Below are 26848 nucleotides of genomic sequence, written 5' to 3' on the forward strand. Positions count from 1 at the left end.
CCTAGGGTTTCCTAGAGCTAGATGCCATTTCTTCAAACTAGGGTTTCAAGATGTAAAAATTGCTTAATTGCATAGCTCAACACTAGTGTAAATACCTTAAATCATTGAAATGATGTTGAATCTTGGCTTGAATCTCCACAAAAGCTTCAATCTCTACTTGGAAAATATTTTTGCACTCTTCTTGCTCTTTCTCTATGTTCGTGATGATGAAAAATGATTGAAAACTTGACCTTATACCCTTCATTTCATAGCATTTAATGCTTAGTGCATATAAAACTATGCACTTAGCTCCTTATGCAATTCTATTTCACTTGGCTTCCATCAATTTTCCAATAGTTGGCATACACTAGAGTTTCCCTTACTCAACTTCAATAAGAATTTCCCTTCACTTGACATCCTCTACTAACTCAGATTGTACTGACTTTGGCATACAACTTGACATATACTAGGATTTTACTTGGCATTTGAAGGAAAGTTTCCTTACTCAAAAATAGTGTGAAAATTTTGAAGATTTAACTTTGCATCTTTATTCATGCTGATCTATCCTTTGTAGTACTAATTTAGTCTTGGAACTAATGTATGATAAAACATTTAAATAACAGTCCCTCATACCTTCTTTTGCTTAGTTGGATGAAGTGTGACCACTTGAGCTTTTAGGTGAAGTGGTCCCTCCATTAGATATGCTACTTCCATCTTTATTCTTCCATGTTTTATTTATTTCTCCTCTAATGTGTTCAACATCAATTTTTTCTTTGTTAAACTTAGAGTTAGGTGCCTTTGTCCTTGTTGGGTAGTGCTTACTGATGTGTCCTATATTTAAACAACTAACACATGTAGTTTGGCTCAACCATCTATTGTAGGTTCCACTAAAATATGTTCTTATACAATTTTTAGGGATGTGTCCATACTCTTGACAGTAGTGACAGCTATGTCTAGTATTGTAGTCCCAATTATAATGATGTCTATAACTATTTGTCTTTGCTGGTTGGTTTGTGTCCACATAGGCTTAGATCTGTATTCAAAAGCTTTGTTTCCATACTTCCTATAATTATATAAGTGACCTAAAAATCTTGGTGTCCTAATGGTTTTAGTCTTGCAGTCATGTGCTTGATGACCTTACTTATTGCACTTGTGATAGTGATCCATGTTTTTAGGTTTTTCATGTTGATTGGCATTCTTGCTCCTACACACATTAGAGGTATTTCCCTTTTTACCACAAAAATGACAAGTGGGTTTTGTTTTCTTACCTTTGTTATTTCTTTCTTCTATAGTCTTGGATGACTCTCCTTTTTCAGTACTGGTGTATCTTAGTCCTTAAGTTTCATTACTAGATCTTGGTGATTTTAGTAGCTATTCAAAGTACTTGATAGCTTCATTAGGTTTGTTGAAGCTCTCTGCAATTTTCTTCTCTCTTCTCAAGTCATTTTTCAATTGTTCATTTTGCATCTTCAGTGTTGAGATTTCAATGTCCTTGACATTCAACACATGATGGGCATTCATCATTTGGCATAGAGTATCTAGCTACATTTTTGAAACTCTTGCAAGCTCAATTGACTTCTCCTTTGATCTATTGGCTAGGTTTCTCTTGTCATCTTCTATCATATCTTTTTCTTCAATAGATCTCTTCTTCTACTTAGTCACTTCACAAAGCATCATGGCTTGTGATTCTTGCTCAATCTTGAGAGTTTTGATTTATTCTACTTGAGCTATGTTCTTCTCCATCAGGTCTGCAATTACTATATCAAATTCCTTAGAATCTCCATTTGTAAACACTTTTGAGGTGTCAATCTCTTTGTATTGTGTATCATTCCTAGCTCTGGTGATTTCTCTTCTTCTCTTTAGGGATTTCCTCAATTCTTCCATAACTTCTTCTAGAGAATGTAGAAGAATATTTATTTCAATCTCCTAATTCTATATAATCTTCCCAAACTTGTAGACTTCCATTTCTAGATCTTTTCTTCAAGTTGTAAGGCTTTTCTTTGTAAGAACTTGGCTCTGATACCAATTGTTAGAATTTACAAGTGGGAAGAATGCTTCAGGGGGGGGGGGGGGGGGGTGTTGAATCAGAAGTACCAAACTTTAAGCTATAAAAATTTTAAATGAAATCAATACATGCATAAAACATTTCTAATTAACATGAAAGTAAAGGCATGCATGAAAATAGACAACACAATATTTGATCACCCAGAATGAGATGGTAGAACTGGGGTGGGGATGACACCCACAACTTATCACTACAGCAATATGTAACTTGTTAAGATTACAGAGTTTGATGATAATCAATGGTTTGTCCTGTGAGAGGCCCACCCTATTAAAGGCTCAAACACTCTATTAGAAGTGTGACTATCTAAAGGATTTACAAACATTCACTTGGAATGTCACCTTGTTAAAGGATGTACAAAATAGTTGTTAAATCAACCTATCTTCATAGGATTTTCATTCTCCTAATACAATGGCTAGAAAGTATAGTAGAATGTGTTAACCTAATAACTTACAATCTTCAATTGTTGATTTCAGATTGATGTTCAGTCCATTCTAATTTGATCCTTTATGATCTAATATGATTCTATTTGAAGTATTGATACTCTATTTTGTTAACCAATGCTGCAATGTTGTCCTTCTTCTCAGTCATTTCACCCCTTTCACTTCCTTCAAACTTCACTAGTATTTACTCCTTGCATGCATTCTCATACATTACTGAATTATGGGGTTTTGACCTCCTTAAAAAGGTTTAATGACTTAGGGTTAGGTATGAATCTATGATTAAGATTTATCCATCTTTCCCACTCAAATCTTTCCATTTCTCTAATTGGTTGCATGTTGATTTCATAGGGAAGTAAAAATATTCAATCTTATCTTTTAATCCTTTGAGATTCATCTTGTGTTGACTCAAAAATGGTTTACATATTAGTTTGTGATGTTGGTTTTGTGTTACTCAAAACTTACTAATTACTGATGCTTGACACATAAAAATTATGTCTTGCTTAGCACCTATAGTTTACTCGACACATATACTAACTCAACATCTATTAGTTAGTTGGTAGTTGAAACTTGCTCAAAATTTTCTATATGCATGGCATTTGAATGACTCAACACTTGTTGAATTTATAGCTTGGCACATATTGTAACTCAGCATCTATATTATATTCAGCATCAACTAAGAAAATTTGTTAAGTGTATTGATACTCAATTGTCAAAACCAATCTGAGACCAATAGTAATAAATTTGCTAATGGGAGGATATCCAAGGAGATGACAATGATCAAATCAAATTTTCAAAATGGAAGCCACAAACAAAAAATGAACACCACCAAAATGTGGACTAACACTCAATACCTAAATTGCAAAATTAATAATTGGACTAACCTTAAAAACATTGGAGGCAAAATGACATCGAAAAAGAAATCTTAATTCTAAATTTCCCTACCATCAATAATTTGAGAATAAAATCCATTAAATTATAATCCAATAAATATTCAAGAACTTTTAACTTAAGTCTTGGGTACACCTTTATTTCTAGTTTCATTTATATTTCACCAACATGTATGATTAAATGTTTACTATCTTAAATCCTTTTTTTCCTTTTGCAAGGCAGACAAACACACCTGACACAAAGGATCAAGATGGAAGCTATGTTGAAGTTTTGCAATTTTACTTCACATATTCATTTGGTCCAAATAAAGGGTCAAGATAGTCCAACGTTTACCTAGAATATGGCATACACTTGGATAGAGAAGCCAAGTATTTTTGTTCAAGGTTGTGATTTTATTGAGGCTCATAAACAAAGGCATTCACATGTCAATATCAAGATAGAAGTAGCAGCATGCACCCTAACTCCAAAGCAATCTTTTACTATTTACCTACCTTCTCAACTAGTAATTGTTTGCCACTGCCATTGAAGCCTTCCACACAACCCAACTGATCAATCACAAGTCCCCTCAAATTCCCTTCCCTTATCAAATCACCAAAGTTCAACTGAAATCCCCACCAAAGTTCAGCCCTCAAAATCATGAGTATAATGAAAATTTTATTAAACTCAAATGTGGGCTCAACCTTCTTTATCCAAAAATTAGCTAAAATCCCCACCAAAGTTTAGCCCATGAAATCACAAGTAATGAAAATTTTATTAAACTCAAATATCAGCTTGACTTTCTTTATCAATTTTTTTTGGTTAAAATTCTATTGGACAAACTAATGTTGGTCAAAATTTTGACCAAAGTGGGAAAATAATTTTTTGTTGCAACCAACATGGGAATGAAATCAAAAAATAAGGAGGATTCATAGCTTTGGTCAAAAAAATTGGTAGAAAAATGGGTCAAATGTACTAGTGGATCTAGGGTTTTAGATCTTGGCATTGCATATTCAAAGCTTATACATGAGCACCACACATATCAAAATTGACATAAAAATTATCAATGGAGGTAGAAATCAGTAAAACAAGGGGTTGACTAAAGAAAACCCCTACATAGCCACCCAAAACACTAGATATCAAATATTGATAGATCTCAAATGGTAGAACTAGGTGTGGATATGTATACACTTTTTTTCATTTATCATTTTTATGTAAAATTAGAATAAGGGTTGGACATAGTTGATCAGGATTGTGTAGGTCACCCTTGTGAGGAGATCAACCTTGCCAAATTGTTGAGTGATTTCTCAGTTTTGTAGATTTGGTGGTTGGGTCTAACACTATTCATCTATAGGAGTAGTACTACAAGAAAACATTTAGTTTTAAATAGTTGAGATGAGCTCTTTGTGTATCTTTGTCAATTCAACACTTTATGCATTTTACTTTACATTACATATTTGGCATAGATCTAAAAGTAACTAATTAGGATCTCAATGGAAAAACACATTCTTTTTCCTACCTTTATAAGCATTACATCTTGGTTTTTGTTAGTGCTCCATTATAATTTGATTTACATTGACCTACAAAGGTTTAACACCTTTGAATATTGGTTTGAAAAAATGCTTTTCCTTGAACTCATCCTCTTGAGGTCAGAGGCTATGTGATGAACTTAGGCTTGATTCCATTGATTCACATTTTCCCTTACACAACTATATAAAGATGGTAGAATTTACTTGGAGTGCACTTTAAAAAATATTATGTATGTTTCATGTTTAAAATGATTTTTAAAAAGTATTTTTTTAGATATAATACAAAATTATTTAAATTTTGAAAAATAAATACATCGTATTTTTTTTTCTCACAGTATTTAAATGTCTTTTAGTTTTTATAATTATTGTTATTATCTTTCTATTTTTCTCAAAACTTAGTTTTAAATATAAATAGTGAAAATAGTAATAATATATTTTAATTAATGAATATTTTTTAATCAATAATATTTTAAAATGAAGAAAGAATTATTATAAAAATAAAATAACAAAAATAAAAATATGTTGTTGGAGTTAAGGAAAGCCAACTCCGAAGACGCCCAAGATCACCTACATGCGAGAACCTATCAAAGAGAAGCCAAGAAGAGGAAGAGCATGGAGCAAGGGAAAACCCCTAAATAGACATGAGAGACAATATGTGCAAACACAATGAGAAATGCATTTACAATGAAAATGTCATGATATGTGATGAAAATACAATGAGGGAGAGGTCGCTTATAAAGACCTCAAGGAAGCTTGTAGAAAAAGATGGAAGGTGGTAGAAGATAAGAATGACAACTCATCACATATCCACAAAAGGTGGAACATGCTAGAAGGGAACAAACTCTCGTATTGTCAACAACTAACCACTACATGCATTAAATAATAAATATTAAATAAATGCATTTACCTAAGTAAGCTTAAGTAAATAGAATAAATAATTAACAATTAATTAATTATTTACTCTAACACCCCCCCTTAAGTGCAACTTAGGGAAATGCCTTAAACTCACAAAACTAAGATGAAATGCAAAGAAACCATGCTAAGAAACCTAAAGAAGAACTAAAGAAGTCTCCAACTAGGGAAATGTCCCCTAAAATAGGAACAAGGAGTGATCATGAAGAAGCATCACTGAAGCATGAAGAAGCCACAAATCTTCCAAACTACTGATCTAAAAAACCTCTATGGAAGAAGAAGGCATGAACCAAGCATGTCTATATGGTAGATGATCCATCTCACTAAAATGCATAGGTAGCTAGCCACTGCAATTGCCTTGTACATAAGATCAACCACTAAATACATAGTTCACACTATCAAACCATTGAACCACGAATGCATTAGAACAACAGCATAACCCCCCCTTAATGCAGATGGGGTGTGATGATAGGCAACTGAGAAGGTGGTCCAAAGTCTCCTACAAATGAACCAAGAACAACGAGAGAGAAAAAGAGGTACAGACACCTATGAAGACACAGTCAAACTAAATCTGCATTAGGCTAATGTCATGGAAGGGACACTCACTTGACAAAGGGAGAAGGCCTAAAATAGCAAACAACTATCCCCCCCATGGTGCTTTATAAAAATAGTGCATGTACAACTGACTCAAAATAACGTTCATGACCCTCGAAATGCAAAAGTGGCACTTTATCTCAATGCAATAAAAAAAGTGCTTCAAAATGATAGCTACAATGATCAGAATTGAAAACAAGCTGATACAAAACATAGTAGAACCTAAAACAAGAGAAACCATGCTAAGAAAATGATCCTCGGGCCTAAAATACTCAAGATATCCACCATATAGAAAAAATGCCAAAATTATGATAGAAAGAGCATGGGCCAAAAAATAAAAAAAGGACCACACTTATGAAAAGGTGATAGAACTAGCTTTCCAAAATATAAAGTTTTCAAAAAATGGGCATGGGATGCAAAAGATATGCATGCCGGAGTCAAAAAGAGGACTTTGAACTTTGACTGAAAGAATGGGAAAAAAAAATCAAAACCTTAAAATACCTACACCAATGTCTCCATCTCAAAACCAGCTTTTCGATGCTTCTTTTGGATCAGAAAAATACCTTCGTATGCAAAAGTTATGGCCAAAAAACCAAAGGTAGGTCTAAAATGACCTTGAAGGAGAGTGTAAGCAAGGATGATGATGTAGTGATGGTGTCATGCTGATGCCAGTATTTCCCTAGAAAAAATTTGATAGCCACGTGGATGCCACATGGAAAAACATTGAGGTGGCGAAGGAGATCGGGTGGCAGACTGTTGACATGGACTGAGCAGTGCATAGGAGGAACAGTGGCGGAGATGGTAGGAAGGAGCATTGCACCGGCTGAGATCTGCGAGAGGGCGGCATCAGGGTGGCCCGTGGTGCTGCTGCAGCCGCTATGAGTGATGTGACGGTAGCTGCATGGTGGTGCACAGGTGACCGCCCGATGGCGCACCCAAAAAACTCTTTTAAAAAAAAAAAATTGCCGAAATTTTGTACAGTTCATACGACAACCTGTAGGGCTAAAAAAAATTTGCCTCCTAGAGCTCTATCTCCAAATTTGACAAGTTTTATATGAATCTTTACTACAAATAGCCTTCCGGATCCAATGGTGATGTTCGTTTGGGCTGAAAGTGCTCCAAAAATTTGTTGATCCCTTGATTTGAGGAAAAAATTCACAAACAAACTAGGGTTTTTCACTTCAAATCACAGCTTCAAAAATCCTTCAACGAAGCTACAGTAGGAAGGCTCTGATACCATGTTGGAGTTGAGGAAAGCCAACTCCAAAGATGACCAAGATCACCTGCATGCGAGAACCTGTCAAAGAGAAGCCAAGAAGAGGAAGAACATGGAGCAAGGGAAAAACCCTAAAAGGAAATGAGAGACAATATGTGCAAACACAATGAGAAATGTATTTACAATAAAAATGTCATGATATGTGATGAAAATACAATGAGGGAGAGGTCGCTTATAAAGACCTCAAGGAAGCTTGTAGAACAAGCTATAAGGTGGTAGAAGATAAGGATGACAACTTAGCACATATCCACAAAAGGTGGAACATGCTAGAAGGAAACAAACTCTCGTGTTGTCAACAACTAACCACTACATGCATTAAATACTAAATATTAAATAAATGTATTTACCTAAGTAAGCTTAAGTAAATAGAATAAATAATTAACAATTAATTAATTATTTACTCTAACATATGTAAGATAAACATCAAAAAGGTCTTTTGTCTTCTACATTCTTTTATGCTTTTATACTTTATATTTTTGTTTTTTTTTAAATTTCACATAAACATTTATATTAATTTTATTTTTGGTTTAGGCAAAAGCCTACAACACAATTGTAACTTGCGAATCTCTCATGTGGGAGGTCTTGGGTTCAAATCTACCTTTGCTTATCATATAATAATAATTAATTCCAACAAATAATAATTAATCTAGGCTTCAACCATTTACTAATAATAAAAATTTTTAATTTTAAATTTTATTTTTGGTTTAAAATAAAATTCATTATATACATTTTAGAGTAGAAAATAATAATTATATTTTAAACAATTTTATTTTCTATAAACTTTATACATTTATTTATTTTTATGTGTGTTTAATTATTTTTAAAAATTATGGTTTATATTTCATACAATTAACTTTAAATTTAATATATTCTTTTAAAATTATATATACAATATTTTTAATCACATATATTAAATGAACCGTAGTATTAAATTTTATATGTGTTGTATTCTATATTTTTTCTTTTGATTTGGGATTTAACATAGGTGGTGTATTTTTTTTATAATTTTATGTTCCTTGCTCTTAAAATAACCGTCAATTAGAAAAAGGAAAAAAACTGTAAATAAGAATAAAAAGGAGAAGAAAAATGGGAATGAGAAGGAGAATTAGGAGGAGGAAGAGGAGGAAGATTAAAAAAGGAGATGGAGAATACATAGAAGGAGAAGGAGAAGAAGGAAAAAGAGAAGGGGAAAACCAAGATGGAGTAGGAGGGGAAAAATGAGAAGATGATGAATTAGGGAAAAAAAGAAAATCAAGGGGGAGAAGGAAGAAAAGAAGGAGAAGATGAAGAAGAAAGAAAAAAAATGGAAGGAGAAGGTGGTAAAGAGGGAGGAGGAGGCAAAGAAGAAGACCAAGAAAAACTATGATAAGGAGAAGAAGAAGAAGATGATTATGAATAAGGAGAAGAAGTTGGAAAACAGGAAGGAGAATAAGAAGAAGAAAGAGAGAAAAAATGAGAAAATGTAGTAGAAAACACAAAACAAGAAGAAACATATGAATAACGGAAAGAAAGATTCATATATATTTGATGAAGGCTGCTCCCATTAATACTAAAAATACACAAGAGAAATAGAGGGAAAAAATTTTTTTTTGCAAGAACAAAAAATGGGTTTCTTATTATCTCTAAAAGTGTGGAATTATAGATTTTTAGAAATACAATATGCAGAGCCATAGAAATACAATATGTAGAGCCACATGGAAAATTTATTTAGAATATTCTATTGCCCAAGAAGGTTCTAGACATTTAACACCATCCCTTGAAGCTAATACCCCACATAATTATTATTTTCATATTTATTACATAAGATGAGCTCAAACTAATTAAAAATTATCCTTTTAGGTAGCCTAACTCTTAGAGGCCATAACTTTCAAATTTATAGCTCCAATTCGCAACTACAAATGCTTTTAGAAAATGACAACTCTTGATCTACAACACCCTAATCAAGTAAATAATATCAATCATGATTTGACCTCATTATAAAACTTCTAAGGCCTTCAAAATTGAGCTCAAACATTTTGTACTGAAAATAACTTATGCAATATATATGGTATGGTAGTGAGCCTCCATTGACAAGACAATATAACCAAGATGAATCTGCACCTATGAAATCATAACATACTTAATTCGTATGACCCAGTTACTAAAAATAGTAAGTTCCCACAATTAGTAACTTGGCATTAAAATAACTCTCATTGAAAAGATAGAAACATAAATATTTTTGGGTAGTGAAAGATTTTCCTTACACCCAAAATGTTACTACATCAGACACATGGGGTAGTTTGAGAAGTGACCCTATCACATCTGAAATGTTTAAAGGAAAACCAAGATGGTTAACCTCCTCCCTTATCAACTATGATGAATCTTCTACTAGTCTCCCTTTTTATTTGACTAGATATTCTTCATATATTTTGTTCCTTAGACCTCTACTAACATGATTGTCTAGTATCTCCTCATTCTCCTTTGTAGTTATAGTAGTTGTTGGAATACTCCACTACACTTATGTGACCTCATATTCATTGCCTCCTTCATAATACTATGTCATATCTAAAATGTTAAATACTAGTGAAATATTCAATTCAACAGGAAACTCTACTTCATAGGAATTTCATAAATCATGCTTCTTCACTATCTTACATGGCCCAAATTTTTTCATTTTCAACATGTTTTATGTTCCCACTAGGAAAATATCCTTCCTCAAATGAAGCATGACTTAATCTCCAACTTGAAATTCCTTATACCTCCTTTTCTCATATTCCTTATCCTTATACTATGTATTAATCTTGGTAACGTGCTTCCTCACCTCGTAATGTATGTTCTTCAAGTGTTTTACAAAAGTCCTAGCTTTAGAACTACTTATCTCTCATTTACATAACTTCCTTAATTTAGAAGAATTTATGGGACTACTTCCATATACAATATGGAATGGTAATTTACCAAGACTCCTATAGATATAATTATTGTATGAATATTTTTCCTATGGTAAAATCATATCTCACCCTCTTAGCTTATCTCAACCAAATATCTTAGCAAATTTCCCAAACTCCTATTCACCACCTTTGTTTGTCCATTATCCTATGGATAATGTGATGAGCTAAACTTCAAATCTATCTTCAACTTCTTTCATAATGAATGATAGAAATACCCAAAAAATATAGTATCTCCATAGGAAACTATGCTCTTAGGTAAACCATAGAGTCTCACCACTTCTCTGAAAACCAATTTTGATACATGAACAACATCACTGGTGTTCTTTCAAGGAATTAAGTGTGTCATCTTTTAAAAGCTATCACCCACTACAAAAATTGAATCATTCCCTCATTGAGTCTTTGGTAAAGCAAAAAAAATCTATACTAACATCATCCCACAAATTCTTTGGTTTAGGTAATGGATGATACAACCATGAATTATCTTTTTCTCCTTTCTCCATCTCACATACTCTACAACTATGTACAAAATTCTTGATATCTTTCTACATTTGTGACTAATAATAATTCTTAGTAACTAGAGCAATGGTTTTACCTCTACCAAAATTTGTAGATAATCCTCCACTATGTTTCTCCTTGATGAGATTCTCCTTCATAGAAATCCTTGGAATACAAAATTGACTTTCTCCCAATAGTATATGATCCTACATCCAACCACTTTTTCATGTCTAGTGTAATAGGTTTTGCACAAGATTCCCAAGCTTCACCAAAGTTAAGATCCTTTGAAATAAACTGATGAGTTTTTTGAAGTGAACCACCTCAATTTTTATCTCTTCCAAAAATATTTGTCTCTTGCTAAGAGCATCTACAACCTTGTTAGAATTTCTACTCACGTGTTTCAAAAAAAATGTGCAACTCTAAAAAAACTCAACCCACTTTAAATTCCTTTGCTTTAATTTTCCATGGCTATTCAAATATTGAAAAGATTTATAATTAGTACATAAAAAAAACTCCTTAGGGAGACAAAAGTATCTTCATTTCTTCAATTTCTAAAATATAACAAAGAATTCCTAATCATAAGCATAATTTTTTCTTTGGTATCATTCAATGTCTCACTAAAATAAGAAACATGTCTACCTTCTTGGCTCAGACAACTCCTATTGCAATACCACTAGCATCCGAGTCTACCTAAAATACCTTGTTCAAATATAGAAGTGCTAAAACAAGTTCTATAAATTTTTGTTTCAATAGATTGAAAATATTATCTTCTCTTGTAATCCACTTAAACTCTTTTGTATCCCCTCTCATTATTTATTTCAAGGGTTCAAAAATACTACTAAAAATCCTGATTAATTTCTATAAGAGCTATCCAAACATTGAAATATCTTATCTCACTAGCAATACTTGGAGTAGGTCATTTGAGGATAGCATTCAATTTCTCAAGATCCATTTTTAGACCTTCTACTAAAACTAAAAATCTCAAATACACTAACTCCTTCACAAAACTACTCTTCTTGAAATTAATGAGCAACTTTTTTTCCCTTAGCTTCTTAAACATCCTACAGATATGCATTACATGATCCTCCAATGTCTTATTGAAAATCAAAATATCATCTAGGTAAACAATGACAAACTTACCTAGAAATTCTTTCAATACCTCATTCATGAGTCACATGAAAGAACTTAGTGCATTTTTTTTGTCTCAAAGACATAACTAACCACTCATACAATCCTTCCTTTGTCTTAAGAGTAGTCTTCCACTAATCTCCTTCTCTGATCTAAATCTGATGATGTCCACTCTTTATATCTATCTTTGTAAAATACAAAAATCCAATCAAATTATGCATAATATCATTCATTCTCAAAAAGAGAAATATGTACTTGTTTGTGATCATATTGATATCCCTAGAATCTATAAACATCCTCAATTTTCCATTCTTATTTTCTACTAATACTATTGATACAAAACATGGAATCAAACTCTACCAAATCAAACCTTTCTAAAACAAATCATATACTTGTATCTTCAATGCTTCATGTTATTCTAGTGTCATTTTGTGTGTTACCTTATATGGAAAATTTGCTCTTGGAATCAAGTCCATATAATGAATGATCTTCCTTACTAGTGGTAACCCATCAAACATATTATTAGAAACAATATCCTAAAATTCATTCAACATAAATACAACTTCTATAGGGACAAATTTTACTTCTTCTCTACCCTATTTTATAATTATAGAAAAACACATATGCTCATGCCTCATACCCTCTAGGATCTTTCTTCCATAAAAAAATTTATTCTAGTAGTACTACATACCTTTTCTTCTAGATCATTTAGTGGCTTTAGCTTATGCCACACTCCATCCTTTGTCAAAGAATATGAATTTGCACCACCATCATGTACAACATGCATGTCAAAATATCATGGTCAATCTAGTAATAGATGACATGCATCCATGGGTTTGATATCACATAGTATTTCATTATGGTATCCCCCAATCTTAAAGTTTATTATGCACTATTCATAGACCATGTCCTTGTGGTCATCTTACACCCAATAAATACAATATGGATGCAAGTGTATTTTCCTCTTAAGATTTAACTTTATGAACATCTCTTTTAACAACAAATTTTTAGTTCTTTCACCATTGATAATCACATTGCAACACTTATCTTCACACTTGCACCTAGTGTGAAATAAGCATCCTCACCACTCAAAATAGCTCTTTAGTTAACTAGGAATTATACCCTTTTAGCCTATTTAAAATGTGATGATTTGGCATCTTCATTCATATGTGCAACACTAGCCTAAACTTTAGTTCTCCTATCTATCCTTCCTTGGTGATGAGGACATTAAAATTCTCCATGACCTTCTTCTTTGCAATGAAAATATGTTCTATAGAAGCCTCCTCTTCCTCTTACTCTCTAATCACTATTATTTATATCATGTAATTATTGAAATTATTTCCCCTCTAGTTCTAATTTCTATTTTTATCCTTATCCTTCTTCTAATCTTTATTTTGGTCCCCATAATACCATTGACTAGATCCTCCACCATGACCTCTTCCACTCTATTGGCTCTTAAAATTATTTTTTATCTTTGAATGTATTCTTGGGAAAAACTAGTATGCCTCTTCAATACTATTAATTTGGACCAAAATCAACTTATTTTGAATGGTTGGCTTCAAACCAATAAGGTAACAAGAAATTTTCTCCTTGTCATCTTTTGCATGGCTCATTCTAATGAGAACTCGAAAGAAATTTTTGTTATACTCTTGATTCCCACTTTCTTCAGTACTTGCATTTTCTTTAGTAGATCAAGCTCATAATCAATAAGAATAAATTGTCAATTCAATTTATCTGTTATTCAATCCCATCTTGTGATCTCCCTTACTCTTCTATTTTAATCCAATTGGATCTCTTGGCACCAAATATTCACATGAATCTTCATTCTGGCATTCAAAAACTTAACCATATTAAGATCATCAATATCTTCATACTCAAAATATTATTCTAATCCATTCATCCAGTTGATAAATTCCTTTGGGTTAATATTTTCCCTAAATGTGGGAACCTCAAACATAGGCTTTTTTCTAATCTTGAAAATGGCCTTGAAAAGTCTTTCTTCCTCTAGGTTCAAAACTTCATCTTTTCTTTCTTGATCAAAGTTCCCTACTTCTTCTTGCTCATCTTCACTTTTATCTCTTATGGAGATATTCATCCCTCTAAGCATCTATTCATCTCTATTCTAGCTTCTATTTGATCCTTCTTGATTGAATATAGCTTTTTTGCTCCACAAGGATATTCTTCTTATCCTTCAAATTCTCTTTCTCTCTTATCATTAAACATTCATCACATCTTTTTACTTGCACACTTTTAACTTCTCAACTTGACCTTACACTTATATCTTTCATATTGTCAAGTTGGCTCATATATAATTTAGAATAAATAATATTCATCACCTTAGTTGGCTAGAACCAATAGATAAATCAATTGAGCTTATTATTCCAAAATAATAAAATCCTTCATTAGTTGACCGAACTCAGTAGACACTAACTTAGAAATAATTTCCTATGTTAACCAACATAAGCTTGGTTAGCATTGCAAACTCACAAAGATCCTTTGGCAAATGAGTGTTCTTGATTAATACTAGTTCCATCCAAATTTTCTTCATTGACCAAGTGATCTCGGTTAACATTCATCTTCTACACACTTTCCTTCGATGTCTGAGTGAACTTGGTAGATACTATCTTCTTAGCTTGGAAAACTCAAGAACATTTGGTACACACAGAAAACTATTTTCATTGCCTGAGTGAGCTTAGCATATACTGACTGATAATGATATGATATTTGTGTAACATCAAAGACAATGCACAATTAATCAATTGTATCCAACAACTACATCATAATCCGTGATCTATCTACACATTCACTCAAACTACTATTCTAGTGCAAACTATGTCATAGTTAGTGATCTGTCTACACACTCAAAAACTACTTCTATGATACCACTTGATAAAGAGTGCTACCCTTAATACTAAAAATACACTAAATAAATATAAAAACAACCAAATTTTTGCAAGAACAAAAAATACGCCTCTTATTATCTCTAAAAGTATGGAATTGTATATTTCAAAAATAGAATATGCAGAGCCATGTGGACACTTTCTTTACAATATTCTTCAAGATAGACCTATGAATTACCACCTAGAACTTCCCTAGACAACATACATGCCATCCTTATAGGAAATTCTTTGTTGCTTGAGAAGGTTCTGAACATTTAACCCTAACCCTCAAGGATGAATGGATGCCAAATAATAATTGTTTTTCATATTTATTATATAAGGTTAGCTCAAAATAATTAAAAATTATATTTTTAGGTAGCCCAACTTCAAGAGGCCATAACATTCAAAATGTAACTCTAATTTTCAAATGGAAGTACTTTTTAGAAATGACAACTCTTGATCTACAATTCCCTAATAATGTACACACCATCGATTGGGATTCAACCTCATTCTAGAGCCTCTAAGGCCTTCCAAATTGAGCTCAAATATTTTGTACTGAAAAACCTCAATAACTTATGCAATACATATGGTATGAAAATGAGGCTCCACTGGTAGGATGATATAACTAAGATGAATCTCTACCTATTAAATTAGAACATTATGAGCTTGTATGAACCATTGACTAAAAATAGTAAGTTTCCACATATAGTAACTCTCTATTGAAATTTCCCTTATTGAAAAGATAGAAACTAAAATATTTTTGGGTGATGCAAGATTTCTCTTACACCTAGGTTGCTCCTACATCAATATCTCTATTGACAAAACTATTGCACCTCCTTTAGGTAAAATTTCTAGAATTAATAGATTCACCTTTGTCAAAATCAAAATATTTGATTGGAAGATCAATTGTTGAATGAGAATTAGGTTCATCTTTCAAACTAGGGCCACTAGCGTCTATCTTTTTCTTGATCAATTGGTTTTCTTTATCAATTCCAAATTGATTTTCCATGGTGTACAATTTTATACTTTCCCATTATTCTTTATTCATCATGTTAAATCATGCATCAATAATGTACAAATTGAATATCTATTGGAAAGAATAGGTACTAGGGGGGCGAATCAGTACTACAAATAATTTACCTAATGAAGATTCTAACCATAAGTCTTAATAGATGTTCTTTAACTTATTGAAAAGTAAAAATATTAATCTATTAACCAAATGTAGAGTAAATTTAATGAACAATAGTCAAATGATACACACATATAACACCAAGAATTTTGGTCTTGTAGAGACCCTTGGTTAGAGGGGAAAATTATTGTGGGGATGACACCAAAAACTCTTCATTGTAGTAGATTTTTTTGATGCAAGGAGGGATGAACAACTAGGGCTAGAGGCTTGCCTAACTATCCAATCACCTTGGAAAGTAAACACAATGGTAGAAAAAACATAGAGAACAACATAAAGGAGAGAGAGAACAAAATACTTTTATTGATTTATCAAATTATTAGCATACATGCCTAGCTATAAGGCCTTTTGGGTTACAACTAGATAAAAATACAACTTCAAGATCCACTATCCATCTTAGAATTTATAATTCTAGAAACATCTTCTTTGAACTATATAAGTTCTTTCCTAAACTAAACCAAATACCTCTACTTATACTTGCCAAAATGACTTATAGAAGATTCTAGATCATTACATAATAGAAAGGTCAACCTTAAAATGGTCTACACTCGTCTGAAGACAAGATCCTATCATTGAATTCATGATCCAAATTAAATACATAAGTTAGCTTGAACTAAGAGCCAGTCAAAGAAAAACTTGGTCAAATAAGGAATCAAGCATCAAAAAAATAATAGGTTCAATTGGGGCATGAAGGAGCACTGGACAACTTAGTTAACATTGGAACATAGTTAATATTGGAACTCAATTAACACAACTATTTAACACTATTGGAGCTTGGTTAACACTATTGGAACTCGGTTAAAACTTCCAAAATGAAAAAATGAGAAGGTTTACAAGGCAACCCAGGATGCTCCTACATTAGACAAATAGGGTTGAAAGAAATGATTCACTTGAGTCATGCAAGTGTCACAACCTGTGTTGAATCCAATTGAGATTGAGAAATCCATCTAGCATCTTCAGTTGATCTATTCTTCCACTTCACCAAATACTCATAGTAATATTTTCCTCTTGCTCTTTTACCAACTCTCTAATCTAATGCCTATTCAACCTCTTCAATCTTCCTTTTAGGATAATCGTCTAATACAAAAAGTTCACCATATGACTCATGATATGTATACAAATCAACAACATTAAATATAGGAGATATATACATCTAATCAAGAACCTCAACTTCATTAAAATTACCACTTTCAAACTTCCTTAAAACTCTAAAAGGTCTAAATTTTTTCATCTTCATCTTACTATATGTTTCAATAGGAAGTCTTTCTTTCTTGAAATGAACAATCACCTAATTACCAACTTAAAAAACATTGTCTCCTAGACTTATCAACATTATCCTCATACTTCTAATCACTTTGTTCCAACTTCAACTTCACTTCCTCATGTAAAGACTTCATAAAATGAACAAATTCATCCCCTTTAGCACTTCTCTTCTCTTCACTGGAAACTTCCCTCAATTTTGATATTCCTCTAGGCTACATTCTAGTAAGAATCTCAAAAGTTGTTTTTCTTGTACTCCTATTCACAAGATTATTATATGCAAACTCAACTTGTGCCAATAACATATCCCAATTACTTAACTTATCTCCAAATAAAAATCTCAACAAACTACTCAAGCTTCTATTCACAATCTCTATCTATCCATCTATCTATGGATGGAATGTAGAACTAAACTACAACCCATTATCCAACATCTTCCACAAAGTCCTCCAAAAGAAACAAACCAACTTATTGTCTCTGTCAGAAATAATACTTTTTGGTAATCCATGCAATATAGCAATCTCTTTAGAGAAAATCTCAGCAACTTGCACAAAATTTAATGTCTTCTTATTGTAGATGCTCAAAAATGGTTTGCATCTATAGTTTCATCACTTCTACATACTAATTTGTCCATTTTCTTATTCTACTAACTCTTATCTTTGGGCCAAATTGACCATACTTTATCATTTGTATCTTGTTTCACATCAATTTCATGTCATTTTGAAATCATATCAAGTCAACTTGAAACCACTTCAAATCACCCAAAATCACCCAAAATCAATCATAATCATCACAAAACATATCAAACATCCCAAATAAATCATCATTTATCCAATCCTAGGCATTTTTGTGGCTTTCAGTGCCTTGGAAACCTATCAATCTATCAAATCTTATCAGTCTGTCCTTAGTACTATCATGGATCTCAGTGCTAGGTCAAACTATCATTCCTGTCATCTAATCTTTGACATTTTCAAGGCTCTTAGTGTCAAATAATGACATCATCAAACTACTTTAATAATATTTATAGTGTTTGTCGATATTATTATGATCAACCTTATCAATCAATCTAGATCTTGTAGCATTTTACAATGTTAGTTAAATGTTACATATTAATCAATTCATGTCGTGTGTCCTTGGCATGTTAATCAGTCAATCAATTTGACCATAGCTTTGGTCTATCCATCATTATCCTCATCAAAGGATACTATCGCATTTACTAATTTTCTTTATAGGTTTAAATAACCCATAATTTAACCCTATCTTTCTTACTAATTATCCTTCCTAATTATCATCCTCAATTAATTAATTAATTGGTTCATCATTTTCAAACCATGAAAATTCTTAATTTCCTAAGTCACATTTTCATCCATTAATTGCATTTTTTTTACTAATTCCTATTTTGTGGAATAAAATATTTTTAATTCAAATATTCCACACAATATTAACATCATCATGACACATGGGTGTGACACCTTGTGGATTCTCCTTTGAAATTTTACTAAGATATGTCATGATCCAATATTCTTATTCCCTTACACATGTCTATCTTTAGCTCCCTTTGTCATAGATTCTTGACTTTAAGTGTGTTGAGGTGTCTTATGACGTCTCATAGATTCTCTCCCACATTTAGCCAAGTTTAACTTCCATGCATTATAGAATCTTATACTTGGCATCTTGTGTCATATGTGTCATAGATTCTCAAAGGAATATTTTTCCACATCGCATATCTATGGGTGACAAATCCAATGCTCTCATCCTCCATGTTGATTATAAAATGAGCATTCTTTCTCTCATTTCCAATCCTAATTTATTTTAGATTTTTCACTCCATCTCTCACATTCAAATAAAAAATTCTAGTATTCTCATATCATTATCACCATTATCATATACTTTTCTTCAATTTTGTGTGCACTATAGGCAACTTTGGAGCTACATCATTTGGAGAAGAAAGGACATGGGAGCTACAAATGAAAGAGGGAGTTTTATCATTGTTTGCTTCTTTTGATTAGTTTGGCTTTCATGGTAGACTAGAGGGTGTTATCATATGTTTATTGAGTTTGTGATTTTCTCATAGTATGTTATGCATTTAACCAATTTTATAGGTACTACAATTGGTGAACCCAACATGAACATGCCAATCTAACTTGGGTTTTCTTGTTTTGAGCTTGTAGGTGCAAGGAAGGAGCTCATTTGGAGGGGTATAATGCTTATTCTCTCTTGTTTATCACACCTAGATTAATTAGGGGGTCTAGTAACATGCTTTTATGCTCTTGTTTCAAGAATTTTGTTATCTTTTTGTCCTAGGGTGCACTTTACTCTATCAAGGTGCACTTGGGATCCCTAGGAGCAATTTTAGGAGTTTAGGAGCCACCAAAACCCCTTTTTGATGTTCCAAACTTCCCAAAAATGCCCAAAAACTACCAAATATGCCCTTCTAGGCCCCAACTACATCATTGGTGTAGTCTACACTATCTAGGCACACTTAGTAGTCTAGGTGTCAAAATTTTTAGATTTTGGGTCTTGATTAGGCACCATTTCCCCATAGTGTGCACTTGACCTCCCAACTATGCCCAGAAACTACCAACTACACCTAAACTAGCACAAAGTGCACCATGGGTGTAGTTAGCACTATCTAGGCTCACTTGGGGGCATTCTAAGCCATTTTGGCCTTTTGGGGTGCAGTTTTCTATGTTAGAGTACACCTAGTTCACAAGAAAACACTTAACACGTAATATGCATCTAAGGTTTCCATTTTCTTCTAGGAAATATGTTAGATTTTTTTGTGTTACTAATGGTCTATTTGCAACATGTGGCAATTTTTGGATGAAGACATGATCATAACAAACTACTAATGCTTATTTGTAGGACGTTGTCAAAGACCATTATGTGTTTGTCAAAACCATGTGTGTGGATTTCCTATATTAGATAACACTTCATTTGGCACTTAAAATAAATTTTTTATTTTCTGTCTAGCATGTCTATGATGTTTAGTCCCTAGGGGTTACATTGGATGTATTCTCTCCCCTTGCCATTCATGGATCTTGGGTGTAAGAGAAATTCATGTAACTTCTATAGGAGGCCTACCTTGGACCAAGATACTCAATATTAGGTATGCCAGGGGACAACCTCAAAGTGGTAATGGGCCAAAAGATAGGTCAAGGTTCTAGCTGCTATATAAAATTTGATTACAGTGAAAGCCATGTCAGCGATATTGTTGCGTGATAACTCTCCTCCAGTACCCTTGTGGTGCATCAAACCCTAGTTCTTAGGGTTGGGAGACCTTTTACAGAAGTTTATCATTCACTTGCCAAATGAAATTCCATTACTCAAAACCATTTTTTAGTGGCCAAAATCCTTTCTATCCACTAGCTCAAGGGGTCACCCATGCTTGTGAAGACATCCTACATTCTTGCAATCCTTAGTAGAGGCAATAGTCACTAGGGAAGTCATGCCCCTTGGAAAGTAGATCTTGGTAGCCCCAAGAACTAAGTTCATTGTAAGGGGGAGCTTGTGGTGCCAAGATCCTAGGTTGTCTACTCTAGATAAGCCTAGCTAAACTTTGGTTCAAGTAGGAATTCAATGGATACAGTGTTAAAGCCTAGGTTGTAGTGTGACTGTTCACTTTTAACAATAGCTATTCTTGTCTTAATGTGTCTTACGTGAGTGTAAAAAATTAATCAAGATAAAAGCCAATTTAAAAATTTACACCTAGGAAACTTGCAAAAACTTTTCAAAACATTATACATTGTCAAAACATTTCAACCTTGTCAAAACTTGGTAAACTTTGGTTCAACACATTCAAACCTTATAAAACATGGCAACTTGTGATCCTAAACATGCTTGAAAAAATATAGATTTCATCCTTGCATAGACATTACTTTCATTCATCCTAGTCTAGGCCTCATACTTGCATCATATAGGTTTCATCTTGCATCTTTTAGCAGTTACTTAGTATCCTTCATTTTCACATTGCAATCATTAGCATTTAGCTTGCATCTTCTGCATTTCAACCTCAAAATCTGCACTTTTCATTATCCATCTTGCCCACTTTAACCATCATTTCAAGTTTCATAAGCATCATTTTGAACTTCCATTATGGTCTTAGCATTTTCCCCTACTATTTAGCTCTGTGACATCAATCTAGAAAACATAGCACCTATAATTGCCTTAGTTTTGGCCCAGTTTACCAACTGCACCCTAAAACTACCAATTATGCCCAAATTGTCCCCAACTACACCATAGGAATATTTGGTACTATCTAAGTACACTTGGTGTTTGAGGACCCAATTTGGGATTCCAGATAACATTTTGAGGCTTCAATAGTGTCCTTAGGTACCTAGATAGCTCCCATTGCACTAGCATGCCTAGATTTGCATTCTGCATCTCCTAGTCTCCATTTCCTTCACTTAGGAAACTATTCCTTAGGTCTTAAAATATATTCTACATCTTCCAACCCATCATAACATCAACCCCAACATCTTAGCTTCCTGGCATATCAACTTGGCAACCACACCACTTAGAATCAGAAAGCATTCATCCTAGCCTCCCAACTGTGCCCAGAAACTACCAATTGCACCCAAAATGGCCCCAACTATACCATAGGTGTATTTGGTACTATTGGAGTGCACTTTGAACTATTAGGGTGCATTTAGGCACATGCATGACCATTTTAGGACCCTAAAACTGCATTTAGGAGCCTCTGTACCTCCTCATTCTGCACTTGACCCAAAATCACATCTTGCACCCAAAATCTCATTTTGTATCTTAGGATCTTTGCATATCACATATCTACTCAGAATCATCACCATTTTGAGTCTCCTAAATGTCATTTTGAACCCCAAAACCTTTGAACTTAGTAAAAAATCTAAACAAAGTATCAGTCTTAGAGTATCTCCTAATGTTAATAGATAATGGATCTTGACTAGTATTTTTTATCTTTTCTTAACATTTTATTTGGTCAAACTCTATCTATGTCTTGATAGATTTGACTTTTTCATCTTTTATCAATTTGATCTTTTTTGTCTTTTATCACTTTTTGGTCAAGATCCAAAGTCCATTATCACAAGGTTAAACTCTTAGACAAGATACTTTCTAAAGGTTTCACCTAAGTTCAAAACTTTCCATATAACTTTTCATTGCATTATCATATTCTAGTGTCCCTAAATGTCATTTTGACTTACCCTAGTGGCATATCCCCTTCATTTTGCATTGTTCAAACCTTAGCATCATTTTCACTATCAAACCCTATCAAATTGTCCATTAATCAAAATTGTCTTCCTGATCATTTATCCTCATTTTGTGTGTCCTAAACATCATTATCAACCCTATAACATCATCCTTTTCATATTAAACCTTGCATACATCAATCTTTAGCATCCTTATCAAGTCTAAAATCCAACCCTAATCTTCATTTTGCATACCTTCAAAATGACACCTTGCATTTGCATTTGCATAACATCCCTAGGACATTTGCACTTTGCATACCAAAAACCTAGTTCATTTGGCATTTTCCTAGGTTTCATAACATCCCTAAACACTTAAAAATCCCTAAAACACTCATATCCTTCATACCCACATCCTAATTATCAAGTTTTGATCTGTTTTACCAACTGTAACCTTGTTTTACGAACTGGACACTTCAAGTGTGCAGTTGGTAGTTTTAGAGCACACTTGGTAATTAGATGTTTCATTATAGGCTCTAGAACCCTAATCTTCACTTCCACACCTTTCATTGCATCCCTAAACCTTGCAAATCACTGTAAACCACTCAAAACACTCAAAATTTGCATTTTAGACACCCTAGCACCTCTGTTTAGCCATTGCATACTTCCTACTTACCAACTGCTTACCTTTAGACCCCCAACTGCATCATGGGTGCACTTGGTACTATCTAATCATAGTTGGTAGTTTAGGTGCATACTTGGGAGGCATAAAGTCAATTCAAGTTTCCCTCCATTGCATCTGCATTCTTAGGTATCATGCCAAAACTTACTAGGACAGAATTAGCCCAAAGACCTGAAGAAATTTATCAAACATTGTATTATGAGGCACAAACACAACCAAAATCTCATCCAAAAAAAAAAGAAGAGCAATAAAACCCAACACACATTTGACAAAGACCAAATTGAGGCATCACAACCTTTACTTGTAGACCCTTTAAACATGTATCTGCAAGATCACAATAACCATAACCAAGAGACAATACAACAAACCCTAAACAATGCACCTACCATGAGGTTTCCCTCAAACACTTCCCCTACACATGGGATGGTTCAATGGAGTCCTAATTTTGAACCTATATTCATGCTGATACCACTCAGAGATGGAAGTGTACCAACCACACCGGAGGATGAACACACACACTCCTTTGAATTTAGCAAACCCAATACAAGTACCTTCGACTATAACACATCAAACATACAACAAGGTACTGTACACCTTAGTGATGAATTTGACACTGATTATGGCATCATGAATAAATAAATGGCTAGGGCATGTCAAGACAAAATTTTTCACAAAAACTTTAAACATTTGGCAGCCCAAGAAATTGTCAAATTCAACCCAAACTTGGAAGGTCCTAAGTCCAAAAATCAAACCAACTCAAAAATTGAAAATATACAACCCATGATCAATTTGGATTTAGGTAAGGGAAAACAACCTTTGGAGTTTTCAAATGCAATAATGGCACCTATAAGGTCCCATCAAGAATCAACCATCAAAATCCTCCAAAGTACATTCGAACACATCAATGTTAATCCCTTGTTCAACGAAATACCGCCAATTCCTAAACACCCCAAAAGGACATTAAGACTTGATTTTAGTCACATGATGCAATCACAAGATGCACCTAAAGGGACTTGTGCTCTAGGCATGCCAGACATACCTCCTTTGGAGACAAATCAACAAAGTGCACCTTTGCTCCTAACTCTACCAAGTTTTATGAAATCAAATGTTGTGGAGCCTCCTATGAGTACACTACGTGAAACATCAACTGCAACAATCCCTATTGATGCACAAAGGAAAATTCTTATTGACATTACACCTATTCCCAAAAGGAATGCACCTAATTGTCAAGTCAATATGATGTCCCAAGGAGAAGCCTTTAAAACACAAAGGTGCCAAAGCAACAATACCAACATGGTGGTCAATTCACAAGGACATAACCAACTACCCTAACAACATCAACTTTCAATAGCCATAGGACCTAACATTTCCAACACACATTCAACATATCAATAGCAAAATCAACCACAATAAAAACAAACTCAAGTGGTGCAAACATCCAAGATCCCTAATATGCAGTCCAACATAAATTCACTTGACTTCTAAGCATATCAACAACAAATCCAACAACAATCCATGTTTGCTAAACAACAAGAGAAACTCAAACAATAGTTGGAATATCAAAGATGCCTTGAGAAAAAAATTGCATACCAAAAACATTTGTTACAACAACAACATGTTCCATAGCAACCTCAATAGATACCTCTACAACAACAATCACATACATGGTCTCACATACAACCAACAACCACAAAAAATAGAACAACAAAAACATGTGTCACAATAGGGACCCTTTTGTCTTTGAGGTGCCAACATACCTCCACCGCATAGTGACACATCACTAGACTCATCGGATACAGAAATGTAACAACCTAGTAGACATAGTTCTTGCCACAGTAAATGGTCTACTCATAGGCACAAAAGACTTGAAGGGAAAACTATCATGAAAAACCCTAATGATAAGCTATTGCAACAATTCAAACAACTTTCCAAGAAAGTTGAGGAATTGGGAGTCCAAAATAAATAGGCTCTCTATATAGAAAGGGACTTACGTCCTAATCCATTTGACAAAAGTCTGTATATGCCTTCATTCCCAAAACACTTTGAGGGTCCAAGGTTTGAAAAATATTTAGGAAAAGGAAACCCTATTGATTAAATCTGAGAATTTTGTGCCTCTTGTACCAAACTCAATGACGAGCCCACTTCCCTCATGAGATTGTTCCCTTGTTCTCTAGGTGGGCCCTTACTTGAATGGTACTTCAAACTTCCTAGTATTATCAAATCTTGGTTAGAGATAGAAAACAAGTTCATCTCCCACTTTTCCTTTAACATTACAAATGAGGTGACCCTTTCTAATTAGTACTCAACCAAACAAAAGATGGGAGAACCATTTATCACATTCTTACTACACTGGAGAAGCTTGGTCGGTCAATGCTCACTAGACATTCCTGAAGAACAACAAGTAAACTTGTGCATTGAAAAGCTAGTCCCCAAATTAATGTATGAACTCAATATCAAAAGTTTGAGCACCATTTATAAACTAATGAACAAAGGGGCTAGTATTGAAGATGCTCTTATTCGTAAGGGAATCCTCAAGATGAACAAGGACAACACAAACACCAACTCGTCTGATGACAAGGCTAAATTTTTCTCCAAAAAAAAGAATGTGACTAATGATGGCATCATGGAAGCACAAAAAATTAGCACAACATAACCTCAACTAACTTTGAAAGGTGCAAACCCTAAAAATTAATAAATTCCCAATCAAACATCACCTCCACAATAGAAGACTGAGATGATGTAGGACAAATCCTGAAGACACCCTAAAACTAAGGATAGAAAATTTTACAACATTGGGGATACATCTTGAGACTGCACTACAATAGTTACTCAATAATAACTTCCTATAGTTACCATCGATCAAAGATGAATCATTGACTAAATCAAATTGGTGGGATGACAACAAATACTGTGATTACCACTACACCAAAGGACATAAGACCTCATCATGTTTCCAAATAAAGCATGCAATAAAAGACCTCATTGATGATGGTTTCATCATAGTTGATCCATCATTGTTAGCATCCAAATCTGACCATAGTATTTTTAAAGATCCTTTGGATAATCATGACAAAGAGAAACCCTCTAGTTCAAATTCTAACTCACAAGGTAATGTGAATTACACATGCATGGGATATGACTACACCATTAGTTGTTTCAATGAGTTAGATTCCCACATATCTGCATTCACTTTAAAGGTTGAAGACCCTCATTGTGATATCACTACATGCCATACCAAGATCACCCTACCTAGAGACCCATCTAGACCTACTACTTCTACCAAACCTGCACCCGCTAGTAGATCTAATGATCCTACTTCATATGATTATAGCCTTGTTGAATAGCTTGACAAGACCCCTACACAAATATCCATCTTGGACCTACTACGTGCATCTCCCCAACACTAGAAGATCTTGGGTCAAGCCCTTAAAGAGTCAATAGTCCTAGATAACATGGATATTGCCCAATTC

This window comes from Cupressus sempervirens, chromosome 8, assembly GCF_028749045.1.
Source record: "Cupressus sempervirens isolate cs-2001-9-10 chromosome 8, ASM2874904v1, whole genome shotgun sequence".
Classification (NCBI taxonomy): Eukaryota; Viridiplantae; Streptophyta; class Pinopsida; order Cupressales; family Cupressaceae; genus Cupressus; species Cupressus sempervirens.